This window comes from Sus scrofa, chromosome 18, assembly GCF_054392235.1.
Source record: "Sus scrofa isolate SSC_HxYL_T2T_F1_AM1 chromosome 18, Sscrofa_HxYL_maternal_Yorkshire_Landrace_v2.0, whole genome shotgun sequence".
NCBI lineage: Eukaryota > Metazoa > Chordata > Mammalia > Artiodactyla > Suidae > Sus > Sus scrofa.
Window position 1 is genome coordinate 22345719 of NC_139400.1, and position 19446 is coordinate 22365164.

The window sequence follows — 19446 nt, forward strand, 5'->3', positions numbered from 1 at the left end:
TCCCCTTTGTGTGTTGTGCAATGCATTAACCAGGCCTTCTTAGGAGACTGCATTCTTTCTTAATCTCATCAAGGGTCACGATTTTGGCCTTAGGAGATAACCTTCCTTCTTAATCTTGTAAAGAGCCACAAGGACCCATGACTCACGACTTGCTCTGGAGTATAAATCTGGCTTGTGTAACTGTCAAGAATACATCACTTACTGTAGAGAACTCTGTCTCGAAACCTTGCATGACTGTGCTTTCGCCCTCTAAGGGACGGAATAGTTCTCAGAGCCTTCTGAGAGGCTGTTCCCGAGTTATAATCCTCCGTTTGGCTCAAATAAAATTTTCCATTTCTTTCTTAGGTTGACTGTGGATTCACTTTTCGTCAACAGAGTCCATCTAAACTCAAAAGTGTAAATACTATATATGTAATAGTTAGGCAGTGATGTGTTTTGCGTATTACCTTTTTTAATAAATACATTTGTCAATTTGTGTAATTTTTAATAATGGCTATATTCAACCAGCAGTCCACGAAAATGCCTAAGAACTGTCAGCTCTCAAATCCCTCTCCCCCCCACCCCCCAGCCCCTGCAGGTTGCAACCTGCACACACACACACACACACACACACACACACACACACACTGGCTGGAGGAGATCTGAAGAGGCTCACATCTAGTTTTCCACGTGCACAAAGTATGTGGAGACGGGAGGCAGGGATGGTAGATATTAGGATGAGGAAATCCAACAGCCCTGCAAAGACGTCCTGTGCGTTGACACACAGTTCTGGATGTTAAAAGGAAGCCTGAGCTCTGGTATGGCTGCCCTGGCATGAAGCTCTCCAGCTCCTCACTGCCTTTGTGGATCTGACCTATTTTCAAAGGGTAAAAAAAAAAAAAAAAAAAAAAAACTGTTGATTTCTTCTCCACTTGCCAGCTTTGGCTACCGGTTGCACAGACCTCACTCTACCCCTACAGACACACCGCTAGCTCTGAAAGCATTTCCCAAAACGCTGCAGGTCTGGAAAGAATGACACAGCTGGAGATCATTTTGAAGACAATTAAAGCTAATGAGCTGACTCAGCAAAAGCCGCCCAAAAAGGCAGGAAATGGCTCTGGCTAGAGGAGAGTTTTGCCTTGGTAGCCTGGAAGAGACCAGTAAGGAAGTAAAATGGAAGAGGATCTGACTTACTAACAAAAATTAGGATTTGTTTAACCAAGCCTTGAGTGTAGCTGAACTGGCGGGTGTCCCTCTGGTGGGGCTGCCGGGAACCAGGGACTTTTTCGTACTGATGGGAGCGAACTGGTACAGTCTCCATGGAAGCCAAGCTGACCTTGACTCTCACGGTTTTAAATGCACATTCCCTTTGGCCTGGATGCTCAAGAATACATGTATACTACCGCAGCATTATATGTATTAATAATGGCACTGAATTGGAAGCACACTCAAAGCCTATTCATAGGTAGCTTGATACATTTATAACAGACAAGAATCCCGAAGGAAGGAACCCTATACAAACACTGAAAAGAACACGGCAGCTATTCCCTAACGCAGAACAATCTCAAACATCTACTGTTACTTGAAAAACGCAAAGAATGCTGTATGCTACAATTCCTATGTTTTACATAATATATTTATATGCCTAAATGTGCATAAAACATTTGGAAGGATGCACAAAGAAACTGGCCAGTTACCTCTGACGAAGAAAACTGACAGAGGCCAAGAGTGGAGAAAGACTTATCTAGCAACATATGCCTTGAACATGTTCTCATTTTCTATCACAAATCCTCATTTTTTTTCTTTTTAGGGCTGCACCAGCAGCATATGGAAGTTCCCAGGCTAGGGATCAAATCTGATATGCAGCTGAGGGCCTGCAGCACAGCCACAGCAATGCCTGAGCCGAGCCACATCTGCAACCTGCACCACAGCTTGTGGCAATGCCGATGCTTAGCACACTAAGCGAGGCCAGGGATCCAACCAGCATCCTCATGGATCCTAGTCAGGCTCTGAAGCCACTCAGCCGTGACAGGAACTCCCACAAGTTCTCATTTTTATGAGGCTATTTTTTAAATGGCAACGGCTTGTTATTAACTACAGTCCTGAGCCTGCCCAAGCTTTTCTCCAAATTTTAAAGGGGTTCCTCCACTCTGGTTTGCCTGTAACTGTCCAGGTTTTAATTCTGAAAAGTCCCATATCCTGGGAAGACTTCAGTCCGGGCAGACGAGGATGGTTGGACAGGCTGGTCCCCTCTCCACCTGGATGTGATGCTCTGAGGTCAGCTCTCTACTGGGCTACCAAGTGCTCCTGGAACCGGAGCAGGGGTGGCGGTGGGACGGGGTGGGGCAGGGCGGGGCGAGGGTGGGGTAGAGAGGGGCGGTTGAGGGGAAGAGAGAGAGGGGAAAGGAGGGGGAGAGGGGGAGGAGAAGGGAGGGGGACAAGAAGGGAGGGGGAGGAGGGGGACTGGGAGGGGGAGGGGAGGAGGGAGCGAGGCGAGGGGCGGGGCGAGGAGGGCAGGGAATGCTTGGGCTACAGGATGGAGAGAGGTCGCCATGGTTAACCAGGAACAAGAGCGATGGGCAGGGACTGTGATCCTGGATTCTTATCCTCAGCTGGACTTCAGTGGGTCCTTTCACTTTGGGGGCCTTAATTTTCTCATTTGGAAAGTGAAGGCAGAAGTGGGCACCTAGCAGCATCCCAAGGGCACATCTCGCTCACCTCTCAGACTCTCCAGCCAAAGGCTCGCGCTCCAGCCACCGCGACACAAGGGCTCGCGCACGCTCTGTGCTCTCCCACGGAACAGCTGAAATCTCTCAGCTCTAGTTCAGGCTCGGTTCACAGATAAGAGCCGAATTTCCACCCCAAGAACTCCCATTCCGGATACAGTTGAAAGTAGCCTTAAAGCAGGATTTCTCAACACAACGAAAAAGGTCAAAGAGTCAGTCCTGGGCCCCACTACAGAGAGTCCGACTCAGTAGGTCCAGTAGGTCGAGGGTAGGAATTCAAGATACGTTCCCCTGTACCGCACTTTGAAACCCGCGGTCTTAAAGGACAAGGCCACGTCAGAGTGTAAGAATTTTAAAGTTCATTTCCTCTTTAATGAAAACAAGCTATTATTCTGTAACGGTTATTTTTTTAAAACAGTAAGAGTTTTGAGGCATCCAATCCACGGAACGCCCTGCAGCCTGGAACTACACGCCAAAGGAGTAAGACTGCATTTCAAAACATGATCAAACGCCAGCCTAATCAGCCAGGTGTTAGACACTCAATCACAAGCCTCAAAACACATAATCAAGTATCCGTAAGCAGGTGTTTTAAGAGAAGATTGAAATAAACAGTTATCTTTGTGGTGATTTGAGAGGTTTTGCAACATTAAAATGGAGTGCCTCACACTCAATCCCAGCAGACTTCAGAAGCTTGGCGGCTGAATCGATCCAGGCAATAATTAGCACTGGAGATTGTAACAAGATTGCAATCAGAAACTTGGATCCTTATTGAGGAAATCTGTGTCCTTTCGTTTATTTCCACTGCCTTGAAGGAGTGGCCCTTATGGGTGGCAATGCTTTTAAGAATCCTTAGAACATGCCTCACTGTGCTCAGATTGAAGATTTTGATCCCTTTAGAGAAAATCACACGCGGATCACGTGCACACATTCAGTGCCAAGGTGCCCGGGACCCATCCCACCTGTCTCCCCATTGTGACAAGTGTAGAATGGGGAGTTCTGAAGAAAAAGCACAGGTCCACTTTAGAAATTAATTTTTGGTTTTGTGCACATTTCAAATGGCTTCTTGGTGGCCCAACGACCCCATGAAAATCCCTGAAAGCTTTGGGGACAAATGACCATCTTCAGTAAGAGTACCCTTTTTAAGAGCCACTATTAATAAGACTAGCCAGCCCATCACTTAGGCTTAACAGCACTTGCCCATGCAATTTATATTAGAGAGTGGCAGGAAGGGGGCCCTGCTTGAAATCATGGCTCATTAATTTCTACTAATTCCCCTTGATGGCGAGGACCCATTTAGCTTTGAGAAAACATCTTATGCTTTACTTTCTATTTCTCTTTCCTCTTCCCCTGGCCTTGGATTACCACCAGAACATTAATTTCACTTCTCATAATTGTATCTCCTACAGTTAAAGCTACTGTTAGAGCATTTGATCGTACATGACACCACCGTCACAACAAAGCCCCAAACACCCTTACCATTCAATGGAGATAAGGGTGGTTTGAGACATCAGAAAGTTTCACTGTCAATGGTGGGTATCCATGTGCTCCTCTGAAACAAAATCAAAAGGGTTACCAGGTCTGACTAAATCAGGGGTTCTGGGAGTGGATCCTGAGGCTGAAAAAGCCCAACGGATTTCATCCTTTCCTCGCACCAGCCAGTAATTCAGAACACATCCAACTTGTCTTTCAGACCATCTTCCTCTTCTGAGCTGTAGCATTCAGTGGTGGTGCTGGTTAGGGCACAGTTGGGGCTTCTGTGATCCAGCACATTCAAACCTAAACTGTGCCTATTTGCAAAGATAAATCTTCTCTAATCCAGGGCCGCTAGCTGTCTCTGGGCTTATCTGGTCTTCCTTCACCATGTTAATACCCCTCTTTCTTTGGCATATGTCTTCACTCATCTCTCCTCTCCTGGTAGCCACTGCGATGGCCCAGCCAGGCAAGAGTCAACCTCGACTTCTCCTTTCAAGGGAGGAACTCAAGGGCCCTCTCGGCAGCCCACACAGAGGTAGCGAGTTTCACAGTGTGAGGCTAGGCTGGCAATTCCCTCAGAATTCCTTCACGCAAATTATTCAGACCATTTCAATTAAGATTTTTTCTTTTCATTGTGCTTCGGTAAACCTCTGACCTACACCATGGAGAAAAGAGAAATCATCAGATGGGAGCTTCGTCAACTCCTTGTCTGCCTCCTCTAATCTAAGACTTGCCTTCTCCCTTCCCTCCCACCCTCTAGACCAGTTTCCACCAAGGCTTGGGACCCCAACTCTGTCAGCCCCGCTACTGCATCTTCGGCTTCTCTCGAGCTGTCAGCTGTGGCTCGTCGTCATCCTTTGTTGTATATAATGAAATATTACATTAGAAGTTGGAACTGAAGCACCAAGTTATAATAAAGACTACAACCCAGGAGTTCCCTGATGACTCAGCAGGTTAAGGATCCAGCAGTGTCACAGCTGTGGCGCAGGTTCCATCCCAGGCCCAGGAATTTCCACATGCCCCCAGGGGTAGCCACCCACACACACAAAAGACTGCATTCCAAAGGATGTGCTTGACCATATGTGAAGTTTCAAAGTAGACTAACCAAAAACCGGTATTAGGACTTTTTTTAAGTGATTTTTATTTTTTCCATTTTAGTTGGTTTACAGTGTTGTCAATTTTCTACTGTAAAGGAAGGTGACCCAGTCACACATACATATATACATTCTTTTTTCTCACATTATCCTGCATCATGCTCCATCACAAGTGACTAGATATAGTTCCTCATGCTAGACAGTAGGATCTCATTGCTTATCCACTCCAAAGGCAATAATTTGCATCTATTAACCCCAAATTCCCAGTCCATTCCACTCCCTCTCCACTCTCTTTTGGCAACTACAAGTCTGTTCTCCAAGTCCATGAGTTTCTTTTCTGTGGAAAGGGTCATTTGTGCCTTATGTTAGATTCCAGATGTATGTGATATCATATGGTATTTGTCTTTCTCTTTCTGACTTACTTCACCTAGTATGAGAGTCTCTAGTTCCATCCATGTTGCTGCAAATGGCATTATTTTGTTCTTTTTATGGCTGTGTAGTATTCCATTGTGTATATATACATCTTCTCAATCCATTCATCTGCCACTGGACATTTAGGTGGTTTCCATGTCTTGGCTATTGTGAATAGGGCTGCAGTGAACATGCAGGTGCATGTGTCTTCTTCAAGGAAAGTTTTGTCCCAATATATGCCCAAGAGTGGGATTGCTGGGTCATACGGTAGTTCTACATTTAGTTTTCTGAGGTACCTCCATGCTGTTTTCCACAGTGGTTGTACCAATTTACATTCCCACCAACAGTGGAGGAGGGTACCCATTTCTCCACACCCTCTCCAGCATTTGTTATTTGCGGACTTATTAATGATAGTCATTCTGACAGATGCGAGGTGGTGCCTCATAGTAGTTTTCATTTGCATTTCTCTAATACCTAGTGATGTTGAGCATTTCTTCATGTGCCTGTTGGCCGTCTGTATATCTTCCTTGGAGAAATATCTGTTCAGGTCTTTTGCCCATTTTTCAGTAGGTTTATTGGTTTTTTTGCTGTTGAGTTATTTAAGTTGTTTGTATATTTTAAAGATTAAGCCCTTGTCAGTTGCATCATTTGAAACTGTTTTCTCCCATTCCGTAGGTTGTCTTTTTGGGTTTTTTATGGTTTCCTTCGCTGTACAAAAGTTTGTCAGTTTGATTAGGTCCCATTGGTTTATTTTTGTTTTTATTTCTATTGCCTTGGGAGACTGACCTGAGAAAACATTTGTATGGTTGATGTCAGAGAATGTTTTGCCTGTGTTCCCTTCTAGGAGTCTGATGGTGTCTTCTCTTATGTTTAAGTCTTTGAGCCATTTTTATTACAACTTTTTTGTTGTTGTTGTCTTTTTGCTATTTTCTTGGGCTGCTTTCGCGGCATATGGAGGTTCCCAGGCTAGGGGTCAAATTGGAGCTGTAGACACTGGCCTACGCCAGAGCCACAGCAACGCGGGATCCGAGCCACGTCTGCAACCTACACCACAGCTCACGGCAATGCCGGACTGTTAACCCACTGAGCAAGGGCAGGGACCGAACCCGCAACCTCATGGTTCCTAGTCAGATTCGTTAACCACTGCACCATGATGGGAACTCCCCATTTTTATTACAACTTTTAAATTCCCTCATTCAGCAGGACGATGCAGAGTCAAAGGAGGGGAGGTTTGAGAGGATTCTAGAGCAGAACTATTAGAATGCTGTGGGTCTCGGACCCCAAGGATGGAAGGATGAGGGGATATCTGCCTCCTCCTCAAGCCTAGTGAGGATGCTTTAATGGGATGGTTTGGAGGGATTCAACTACGTCCCCTGCAGTTGGGGGCTGGAGGGACTGGGACCAACTCCCCCCACCCCTACCCCTGAGTAGGGCAGGACAGCAGGGTTGAAGGCTGGCTCTGTAAAGTAACGTCACTCTTGGGGACCAAATATAAACATTTTGGCTCAGAGAGAGGCTACCCAGAAAAGAGGATCTCAGAAATAAGAGATTCTGAGCCGTTCTGGAAGATGGGGGCGGGAGTTAAGGGTAAGTAGGACAAGGCCGGCTGAGAAGATGCAGTTGGAAGGTCCCAGCTGGTCAACTTTCAAGGAAGCCATGGAAGTGCCTAATAAGAGTCAGCTGTACACACCTGCTGGCCCCAAGAGGGCAACACCATCCCCCGAGAGAGTCGGCCTCACCTCTCATCCCTCCTCCTGGCTCTGATCCTGTGGGGAGAAGCCCTGCACTGTGGGCAAGCAGGGAATGAGCAGAAGTATAGGAGCAAGGAGAGAGGAGAGCCATGCCAGCCCCACCATCACAGCAAGGGCCAGCTGGGGCAGGGGTGGCGGTCGAAGACAGAACCTTAAACCAGGACCAGGTTCAGAGTGTTGACTGTTATCTTGCCGTAGATTTTTTTTTTTTTTTAAGGGCCACACCCATGGCATGTGGAAGTTCCCAGGCTAGGGGTCAAATCAGAGGTGCAGCTGCCCGCCTATGACACAGCCAAAGCCACACGGGATCTGAGCCGGGTCTGCAACCTACACCACAGCTCACAGCAATGCTGGACCCTTAACCCACCAAGCAAGGTGAGGAATGGATCCTGCGTCCTCCTGGATACTAGTCGGATTCGTGTCCGCTGAGCCACGATGGGTACTCCTTGGAGTAGATATTCTAACTTAACTCACTGAAACTGAGATTGTAACCTAACATGACTCACACCGAGGGAAGAGGAACGGAAGAAATGACCAGTGCCTGAACAGATTTAAAGGGACAGCGGAAGATGAGCGTAAATCTGCTGGGTTTGGGGCGTTATTTCTGGCTGCACCCGAAGTATGAGGAAGTTCCCAGGCCAGGGATCAAACCTGCGCCACAGCTGTAACCAGAGGTGCTGTAGTGACAACACCCGTTCTTTAACCCACTGAGCCACAAGGGAACGCCAAGACTGCTTTTAAGACAACTTGGCATGAGTCCCGATGTTCCACAGACAGACAGATAGCCAAGCTTAGAGGAAGCAGAGCCTCCCTGTGACTCTCCATCAACTTCCAGCCTCTCTCCTGTATCTTCAGCTTCTTCCCTCTTAACCTTGTCTTTTTCCCCACTGTCACTCGAGATGATTCATGGGAGTTCCCGTCATGGCTCAGTGGAAACAAATCTGACTAGTATCCATGAGAACACAGGTTCGATATCTGGCCTCGGCCAGTGGGTTAAGGATCCAGCATTGCCATAAGCTGCGGTGCAGGTCGCAGACCCGGCTCAGATCTGGTGTCGCTGTGGCTGTGGTGTAGGCTGGCAGCTGCAGCTCTGATTGGACACCTAGCCTGGGAACCTCCAGATGCTGCAGGTGCAGCGCTAAAAAGACGAAAAAAAAAAAAAAAAAAATATATATATATATATACATATATATATATATATATTCACAGAGTTTTTCACTCTCCTTGCCTCTGCTCATGATCCCCCTGACTGTCTGGCTTTGCCCTGTTATCACTGCTCAGAAACATCTCTGGACAAAATCATGATAGACATCTTTTTAATTTTTTTCTTCCCTTTTGCTCAAAATAATTGTTCTTATTATAAGAGCAAACTGCTCATGACAGAAAAATTAGAAACTTCAAGCAACTAAAATGAACATTAAAAATAAAACCCAGAAATCCACCCACGCCAAGCCAACCCGCTGTTGGTAAGTTGCTGTACATCCTAGATTACCTTCTGTGGATATACGCATGTGTAGATACAGAGATATGTGCACAGAGGCACACACAGGCACTCAGGCACATAAACATTTTAGTTATTTCCAATTTTTTCATTATTATGACAATGCTAATTTAAACTAATTTGATTTTTTTACTTAATTTATTTTTTTGTATTTTTTAGAACTATACCTGCAGCATATGGAGGTTCCCAGGCTAGGGATCAAACTGGAGCCGTAGATGCTAGCCACACCACAGCCACGCAACGCCAGATCCCTAACCCACAGAGCGAGATCAGGGATCAAACCCACATCCCCATGGATTAATTTAAACTAATTTGAATTCATATTATATATATATATATATAGATATATCTTCATATATCTATATATATACAAATTTACATACGTATTTTCTTAAGTATGTAGCAGGATTAAATAGAAGTCTCACTGAAAAACAAATAGGACTTCCCACTGTGGCACAGTGGGTCAGTATCCAGCATTGCCACAGCGATGGCACAGGTCAAAGCTGCAGCTAAGATTCAGTCCCTGGTCTGGGAACTTCCATATGCTGTGGGTACAGTCATAAAAAGAAAAAAATAATAGAGTTTTTTTAAAAAAAACAAACAAACAGGAATTCCCATTGTGGCTCAGTGGTAATGAACCCGATTAGCAGCCATGAGGATGCGAGTTCGATCCCTGGCCTTGCTCAATGGGTTAAGGATCTGTTGTTGCCGTGAGCTGTGGTGTAGGTCAAAGCCAAGGCTCAGATCCCACATTGCTGTGGCTGTGGTGTAGGCCAGCAGCTGCAGCTCCGATTGGACCCCTAGCCTGGGAACCTCCATATACCTCAGGTGCGGCTCTGAGAAGCAAACAAAGCAGGAAAAACTGGACAATAGGAGATAGCAGTAGCTTACACTGGAGTGTATCCCTTACCCAGAACTGCCTTCTTCTGCAGAATGAGCTTGTAAAACATTAGAGTCCACAGCTGCCCTCTTTTCTTTGCTCAGTCTTTTGCTGTTTTATCTTTGCCTGTCTCACATGAGTCAAAACTGGTTTATGTTTTCTGCCGCTCTGCATTATCCAAAGATTTATAAAAGTGTTGGCTTCTGTCATTAAAGAAGGGATGCTGTGACAACATGGCACATGTCAGAAACAGTGGGAGCCAAAGGATCTGATATTTACTTTTTATCAAACAGTAAGACAATTCTTCGTTTATCTTCTAATTACGTATATTAGGATGTTAGGATAGGAAGCGACAATGGTGGAAATTCTAAGCAGGTGATTTTGGGACATAGGGGACATGTGTTACACTCATAATTATGTTAAGTCCGTCTTTACCAATATATATATTTTTACTACGAAGCATTATTAGCACACATGCCCCTATGTTAAAAATAAACAATAGAGAAAAGTAAAAATTAGGAACTAAAAATTTGACTCCCTGAAAAAAACAGCACTGAATATATTTTTGTAAACCTTTCAAACCTTTTCCTAAACATTTATGACTGCATCTACCAGCACATACTTGTAAGCAGTTATTTTTACAACATGAGAGCATATCACGTAGCCTGCTCTGCAACTTGCTTTTTTCACGTAACAATGTCATGAGCAGCTTCTCCAGAATGTACAGATCAATCTCATTCCTTTGAATAGATGGTATGGCTTTATTGCTTGTTATAGCCCGCAATTTGTTTATGCATCTCCTTACTGAGAAACATTTGAGTTATTTCAGAATTTTTATTATCACCAATGAGGCTTACCCATCTTACGCCTCTGTCTTTTAACAGCGGTCTACTTACTCACGTAGGGTGAATAGCCTACAGGAGACTTGCTCGGTCAAAGAATAAGCACATTTACATTCAAATGGTATCAGATTATACTCTGAAAACATTGTGTCAGTTACTCTCCCTCACCCTCTCCAAAGCGGATTTTTTCATTTTTTGCCAATCTGATAGTTAAAAAATGAACTCTTTGTTTCAATTATCTTTTTTTTTTTTGTCCTGTAGGGAGACTGAACTCCTCATAGGCTGATTGGCCATTTTAATTATTCTTCTAGGAATCATCTACCTGTCTTTGTCATATATATATATATATATATATATATATATATATATTTTTTTTTTTTTTTTGTCTTTTTGCCATTTCTTGGGCCACTCCCGCGGCATATGGAGGTTCCCAGGCTAGGGGTCTAATCGGAGCCATAGCTGCCAGCCTACACCAGAGCCACAGCAACATGGGATCCGAGCCGTGTCTGCGACCTACACCACAGCTCACGGCAATGTTGGTCCTTAACCCACTGAGTGAGGGCAGGGATCGAACCCTCAACCTCATGGTTCCTAGTCGGATTCGTTAACCACTGCACCACGACGGGAACTCCTGTCCAATTTTTTATACTGAGTTGTATTTTCTATCAATTTATAAAATTTCTTTAGGAGTTCCTGTCGTGGCTCCATGGCAATGAACCGGACTTGCATCCATGAAGACACAGGTTTGATTCCTGGCCTTGCTTAGTGGGTTAAGGATCCGGCATTGCTATGAGTTGTGGTATAGGTCACAGATGCGGCTCAAATCCTGCATTGCTGTGGCTGTGGTGTAGGCCAGCAGCTACAACTCCTATTAGACCTCTAGCCTGGGAACCTCCAGCCCTAAAAGACAAAAAAAAAATTCCTTAGCTAATAGATATTAACTGCCAGGCTGATCGTTAATGATTTTTATTTTAACTTTGTCTATATGAGTTCCCCCATACAAGAGTTTTAAATTTCCAAATAGTCAAGTAGATCTATCTTTTCCCCATGGTTTTTATTTTTGTTTGGGTTTTTTGTTTTGTTTTGTTTTCTTTTCTTTTTCTTTATATGGCCATACCTGCAGCATATGGAAGCTCCCGGGCCAGGGGTAGAATTGGGGCTGCTGAATCCTTAACCCACTGAGCGAGTCCGAGGATTGAACGTGCATCCTTAGCGAGACAACATTGGGTTCTTAGCCCTCTGAGCCACACTAGGAACTCCTGGTTTCCTGTTTTAATATTATGCAGTTTCACCTGCCTATAGTTATAAAAATATTCACCCTATTTTCTTCTATTATTATTATTAATTTTTTTGGTCTTTTTTTTTTTTGGTCTTTTTTTGCCATTTCTTGGACCACTCCTGAGGCATATGGAGGTTCCCAGGCTAGGGGTCTAATTGGAGCTGCAGCCACCGGCCTACGCCAGAGCCACAGCAATGCAGGATCTGAGCCGCATCTGCGACCTACACCCCAGCTCACGGCAACGCTGGATCTTTAACCCACTGAGCAAGGCCAGGGATCAAGCCCACAAACTCATGGTTCCTAGTCAGATTCATTAACCATTGAGCCACGATGGGAACTCCTAATTTTTTTTTTTTTTTTTTTTTTGTCTTTTTGTCTTTTCTAGGTCCACACCCATGGCATATGGAGGTTCCCAGGCTAGGGGTCTGATCAGGGCTGTAGCCGCTGGCCTGCGCCACAGCAACAGGGATACTTAACTTTCTGATGGAGGCCAGGGATCGAACCCACAACCTCATGCTTCCTAGTTGGATTTGTTAACCACCAAGCCATGACTGGAACTCCTATTATTTTTATAATTTTACTTCTACACTTATGACTTCATGGAGTACATGTTTTGGTATAAAAAGTGAAATGAGAATCGAATAGTATCACACTCTAGCTACTCTTCTACAATAGTTTTTTTCACTTTTTGCATTGTGACCGTATTTCCATGTTAATGGATAGATTCTGTAATATTACTTTATACTGGGTCCCTAATTTCTTTAATTAATCTCCTATAATTAGATAATTAGGTTGTTTGCAAGGGTTTCAAACAGCTGTGTGATAAACACAGTGAACACTAAACCTCCATTCATTACCTTGACAATGCCCTTAGCATGCCTTTCAAACTGTTCGTATCTTCTCGATATAAACGTTGCCCTGTCTTCTCATCACAGTGAGCTGTACCTCCACCCATCCTATTGTTCCAACCAAAGTCTTAGAAGAAATTTTTGATGCATCACTTTCCCCCCACCTTCAAACCCAGTCCATCAGAAAAATGCCATCAGCTCTGCCTAATCATCCGCGCACACCCCCTTCTTCTCACTGGAGCTGCATAGCCTCCTGGTGCTGCTCTTGCCCACCGCACGCCTGTCTCCACAGCAGCCAGAGGATCATTTCAGCATATAAATCAGATCCAGTCGTCGCCCTGCTGACACCCCTCTAACAGTTTCCCTCTGCCCCCACCACCACCAAGCCCTCCACGCAAGGCCTCTGTCCCCTGGCCCTGCCCACCTCTCTCATTCAAGTCCTGTTTCCCAGACACTGACCTTTTTCCTAGTCCTCCAATAAATCAAAGCTGTTCCCATGTTCAGGCAGGGTTTCTCACTCTTGGCACTAACAACATTTGGGGCTGGATAATTTGTTGTGGGGCTGTCTTGTACACTGTAGGATATTAAGCAGTATCTCTGGCCTCCCCCCGCCGCAGATGCCAATAACCTTCCCTTCAGTGGTGCTTTGTCTCCAGATGTAGCCAAATGTCTCCTGGGGACAGAATTACCCCTGCTTGAGAATCACTGATTTAGGGCCTTTGCACCAATGGTTCCCCCTACCCGGAATGTGCTGCCTCCTGGATCTTCATGCAAATATTTCTCTCTCTCTCTCTATTTTTTTTTTTTTTTTTTTTTTTTTTTTGTCTTTTGCTTTTTCTAGGGCCGCTCCCTCGGCATATGGAGGTTCCCAGGCTAGGGGTTCAATTGGAGCTGTAGCCACCGGCCTATGCCAGAGCCACAGCAACGCAGGATCCGAGCCACATCTGCGACCTACCCCACAGCTCACGGCAACACCAGATCCTTATCCCACTGAGCAAGGCCAGGGATCAAACCCTCAACCTCATGGTTCCTAGTCGGACTCGCTAACCACTGAGCCACAACGGGAACGCCCAAATATTTCTTTCTTATTCAGGACTCAGATCAAATGTCCCCTCCTCAGACAGGCCTTCCCTGTCAATCCAATCTAAATAAGCTCCCCACCCATCACCCATCACCCACGGCCACATCACCTGTTTTGTTTTCTTAAGTGCTCTTATCATTGTCTGAAACAACCTGGCCCAGTTACTGGCTTACTTACTGGTTGCTTGTGTTTCCTGCCAGAATGTAAGTTTCAAGCCAAGAGCACTGCCTGGTGTGAGTGAGCAGATGTTCAGGAAATACTTGGGGATGGAAAAAAAAAGAATTCCTGAAAGTGGAGGCCGGAGATTTATTTGTTCCAAATCTAATAGGTACTTTAAAGTTCTTGTATGAGTCTTCTCCAACATTTGACATCAGGATGATCTGCTCTGTCTCTAAGCCATCACTTCCCTGGGCTTCTGTAACCTGCCATTGAGACTCTAGTCTTGGGCACTTTTCTTTCCAGTTTCTCTTAAGAGCTCCTCCTCCTCCCCCCATCCCTGACTTTCTGCTTTTCAGAGAGTTCCATCTTAGTGCTTCTTCTTCCCCAATTCCACATCATCGAGCAAGGTCACCTCAGCCACTGCTGAAACCGTGTGCAAGCCCCTAAATCGTTATGTTCTTTCCTTTAGCCTCTCTGGCCTCCTCTCCGTCTCAAAAGGCTGACTCAAGAGTTAACGATTAAGGAGTTCCTGCTGTGACTCAGCAGTAATGAACCCAACTAGTTTCCATGGTTTGATCCCTGGCCTCGCTCAGTGGGTGAAGCATCCAGTGTTGCTATGAGCTGTGGTTTAGATCACAGAGCTCGGATCTGGCATTGCTGTGGGCGTGGTACAGGCTGGCAGCTGCAGCTCCAATGTGACTCCATGGCCTGGGAACTTCCATATTGCCACAGGTGCAGCCTTAAAAGAAAAAAATAAGTAAATAAAAAACAAACCATAATGGAAAAGAATATTTTTTTAAAAGAGTTAATGATTAGGAACTATTGTTACAGCTAAAAGTTAGCCAAAACAGTCTCCATGATGTTAAGCCCTGCCTTGGTCCACTAACTTACTACTAATGATGACTTTCTAGTTAGAGTTATATCGTGCCTAGTGTCCAGCTTTTTACAAATGACCTCTTCCTGACTTAATCGCTTTCTTTTACGAATGATGGCTTTCTAGTTAGAGTTCTGCTGCACCTAGTGGTTTCCTTTGTAATTGAAACACTTCCTAACACCGCTTCCCCACAAGCCATCTTCTTTCCAGAGAAAAGGTCAAGGAAGGATAACCTTGACCAAAGACAACCAGAAACCATCACCAGACGGACTGACACCAGATTTGACGACTCTGAAATGATCTATGGATGAAGAGTAATACAGACGCCTTCGACAATAACCCCGTCTTCTGAGCTAAACCTATAAACCCCCTTGCTATCCCCTCTCAGGACAGGACACAGTGTTGAGGTGTTAGCCTGCTGTGTCCTCCTTTGCCTGGCAAAGCAATAAAGCTGTTCTTTCTGCTTCACCCCAAACTCTGTCTCTGAGACTTAGCTGGTGCCGGTGTACAGAGGCCGTGTTTCGGCTACACTCCTACGTGTCATCATTCACCATCTATTTTCTCATGACTCCCAAATCTATACCTCTCTCCCAGGTGCAAGCAGCCCCTGGGATGTCCCCTCCAGTTCAACAGTGCCAACCGAAACTGGTCACTTCCACCAGTCCCAAGCCACATCCTCAGCAACCCCGCTGGCCCTGCTCCCCAACAACACACACTCCTCCCTCTTCTGCATGAAGCTCTCAGTCCCCCCGCCCCTTGCCCTGAGTCTAGGATCCAAATTCCTCCCCATGCCTTCCAAGACCATTCATGACGTGTTCCTTTGGCCACACCAACCATCTGCACTACACTCCCCCCTCACCTGTAGGAGCACAGACGCGCTTCTTCCTGGGTCGTGACCACACGTGCCTCCCCGTCTCTGCACCAGGGTTCAGACAACACTTGTCAAATCAACACATGGATGGAAGAATTTGGTGTTTCCTTTACCCTCGCTCTTGAGTCACTATTTCTTTGATCTGAGTCTATAAGGCTTTGAACCTTCTTTTTTTAATTTTTGTCTTTTTAGGGCCACACTCAAGGCATGGAGCTTCCCAGGCTAGGGGTCAAATCAGAGCTGTAGTCACTGGCCTATGTCTCAGTCACAGCCACATGTCTCAGTCACAGCCACGCCAGATCCAAACCGCGTATGCGACCTAAACCACAGCTCACAGCAACACTGGATCCTTAACCCACTGAGCCAGACCAGGGATCAAACTTGCATCCTCATGGTTACTAGTCAGATTCGTTTCCTCTGAGCCATGATGGGAATTCCTGAACCTTCTTTTAAAAGAGTCAGGTCTATAGACATTGCTAGTCCTCAAATAGCTTTTGCTTCCAGGGCAACTCGAGATACCTCTGAAATCCTCAGTGGATTTTTACATCTTACTCATCCTACCTCAGGCCCTAATCCTCATTTTTCTATTCCTCCCTCAATGCTGCACCACAAACCAACATCCTAATGACTTTCGGAGGATCTGGGTTAATTAGTGACTAGAGTTTGCCTCTCCCAGCTAAGAATTTAGCTCAATATTTACATTGTGCTGCCACCGGGTACATTTGGTAACAGTGACTAAGCGTCTTGGCAGCTTTCAAACTGTACAAAAGAAATTCAAGGATAACATAATAGATCATCAGGAACAACTGGTGAACAAGCAATTTATTATAAATAAGATGCACATTAATAAGCTTCATATTAAGACAAGCATCCAAAAGAAACTGCAAAACTGCTGTCTGCTCCAGAGATGCCCCTGCCTCTGCAATCGTCACCAGCTCCATGGTCGCTGTCCTCTCAGCTCCTTGGCATCAGCTGGACAGACCCCGTGAATGCACGTGCAGCTGAACCAGCGTAGGAAGAGAGCTGAGAAGCCAACTCCCAGCCTGCCAGCCAGGCTAGCCCCAGGGGCGCTGTCACTTGCCACATCCCTCGAAGGACCACACTCCTGCTACCTTCCCCTAAATGTACTATTGGGGTGGACAGTGACCCTGGGAGCCAGCAAGGGCTGTTGGCTGTTGCCTATGGGCCATGCTGTTTCTCCAACTGAACAGACTCAAGAAAGAGCAGCACCAAGTGCCCATCATGCAACAACCCCAGGCAGTGTCCCTGCCAGGCTACTTCCACTCAAAGGGACTGAGCGGGAAATCCATCCTGCAGATGAACGGCAGCTGGTGCTCTGTGCCCCCAGCAGGGACCTTCAACACGACCCTGAATTGCAGGGGTTGTTTGGTTTTGTTTTGTCTTAGGGCCTCACCCAAGGCATATGGCAGTTACCAGGCTAGGGGTCCCATCAGAGCTGCAGCTGCCAACCTAAGCCACAGCCACAGCCACGGCAACTCGGGATCCGAGCCTCATCTATGACCTACACCACAGCTCACAGCAACACTGGATCCTTAACCCACTGAGCAAGGCCAGGGATCGAATCCATATCCTCATGGATTCATTGCCACTAGTTGGATTCAATACCACTGAGCTACAACAGGAACCTCCCCCGCTTTTTTTTCTGAATTGCAATTTTGAGAATGCACCCCAACCTCACTTCCCTCTTCTGGCTGAGTGACAGGGGCCTCTATCAGTGGCGGGAGCCTATTGTGGCCAGTTCCCCAAGGCACTGCCTTGAGAGGCCCCTCTGAGTCTGATAATGACCACAGAACAACAGATTCCCAAGGCTTGGGAAGGAGCATCCTAACACTTATTAACAACACAGTGAATTTAAGTTGTAATGAGGCGGAAAAAGCAAACCGGCCCTAAGGCTCAGCCTTATACTCAGAGCTCTGAGGGAACTTACACAGGAAGATCCCTGCTCTGGAGGCAGCTGGGACCTAGTTAAGGAAGAAAGATTTTTGCACGTAAAAGTGACACCTTACGTTGGAGCTCTTGGCCCTCCTGCACCCCCAGGCATGCTCAGCTGCTGGGAGGGTCAGCACAGACAGCGTGGACAGACCATCTGGGGCCAGAGCGGGCAGTGCTTAGGGTCTGCTATGGGGTAGGGGCCCATGACAATGCTTTCATTTCTTTTCAGATCAGAAGAAAAAAGTGATTATAGTCCAATCTGAGTTGCATTCACCTTTATTTATTTAGTTAATTAGCTTTTTTTAGGGCCGCACCAGCAGCATATGGAAATTCCCAGTTCAGGGGTCGAATCGGAACTGCAGCTTCCAGCCTACACCACAGCCACAATAATGCAGGATTTGAAGCCGAAGATCTGAAGTAATGCCACGCCGAAGCCTTAACCCACCAAGCGGGGCCAGGAATTGAACCTGCATCCTCATGAATATTAGTCAGGTTCTTAACCTGCTGAGCCACAATGGGAACTCCTGCACTCACCTTTATATCAACACCATTGCAAAAGAGACATTTCAATTTTTTTAACGCAAGAGGAGGCCCAAGAAAGGCAAAAATTTCAGAGACCTCCTGCAATGATAATGCAGCCCTGACTGAACAGAAGGGAAACCAAATAAGCATCTGGGTGAAATGCTCAATTCCTATTCTGCCCTTGCACAGGCAGCTGCCAGCTGCGCGAGACCCATGCCCTGGAGCAAGTCCTGAGTAGCCATTCTGCTCACAGGCATCTGGGCCCTGCCCTGGACCTAGAAATGAAATGCGGATCGGAATGATGGCAGGGATAATCATTTAATGAGTACTTCCGGTGTGCATCAGCTTCAGTGCTTACGGCTTTATGTGCCTGATCTTATTTAATCACCTCTAGAGCCTTGGAAGATATTGTCACCTACATTTCATAGACGAAGAAAGCACCACTCAAAGAATGAATAAGCCCTGGCTGTGGGCTCTGGGTGGCCAACTGCAGGGGGCGCCGTCTACGTCATAGTAGTTGATGCCGAGGCCCCCTGGGAATCCTGTGATATGACAGAACCGGCCAGGCTCATCCATGCACTTTGCATCTTCATTCCACTGCCTCTAAAATTATAGACTTTTCCCGAGCGAAACACATCCCAGACCAAACAACAAGAGAGCGTGTACAAAAAGTGGGTGCCCCTGCTGTACACACCACAGGGCACTATATCTAGTCCCTTGTGATGGAACAGGATGGAGGATAATGTGAGAAAAAGAATATATGTATAGATAATGTGAGAAAAAGAATATATGTATATGACCGAGTCACTTTGCTTATAGCAGAAATTGACAGAACACTGTAAATCAACTATAGTTTAAGGAAAAAAAAAAAAAAAAAAAAAAAGTGGGCCCAAGGTCCAAATTTCCCTAAACCTAAAAGTCCCAGTTTTCCTTAAAGTACCCCATACCTCAGGTCACAGGACAAAAGGGCTCCTGGTGGCCTGACCTGTCCCTGCTGCTAGGGGAGCCTGTGTGTCCAGCTGCCTGGGGAGGGGTGTGCAGCTGGGTGTCCCTGCTTACTCCAGGCCTCCTATCTCTCTAGCATCGCTGTTTGGCCCATCTGCCAGCTCCTCTTAGATGCTCTCCGAGGACCTGTGTAAGCCCGTCTGGATGAAGGAGATAAAATTAACTGCTGTTTTTTTTGGTTTGTTTGTTTGTTTGTC

General features: G+C 46.0%; 1 protein-coding gene across 8 annotated transcripts in view; it reads right to left on the minus strand.

The window, feature by feature from the left end:
- LOC146394925 (uncharacterized) overlaps positions 1–19446 on the minus strand; it is a 128056-nt gene that overhangs the window by 7171 nt on the left and 101439 nt on the right. The window contains exon 1 of one of the 8 annotated variants that reach the window (XR_014833719.1): positions 15758–16369. The exons of 3 other annotated variants lie outside the window; for them this stretch is intronic. The gene's annotated coding sequence lies outside the window, so the exon portion shown is untranslated. Of the gene's footprint in view, positions 1–655; positions 854–2697; positions 3026–15757; positions 16370–19446 lie in introns of those variants that run through there. 4 more of the 8 variants (XR_014833720.1, XR_014833721.1, XR_014833717.1 and 1 more) reach the window with 4 other exon arrangements.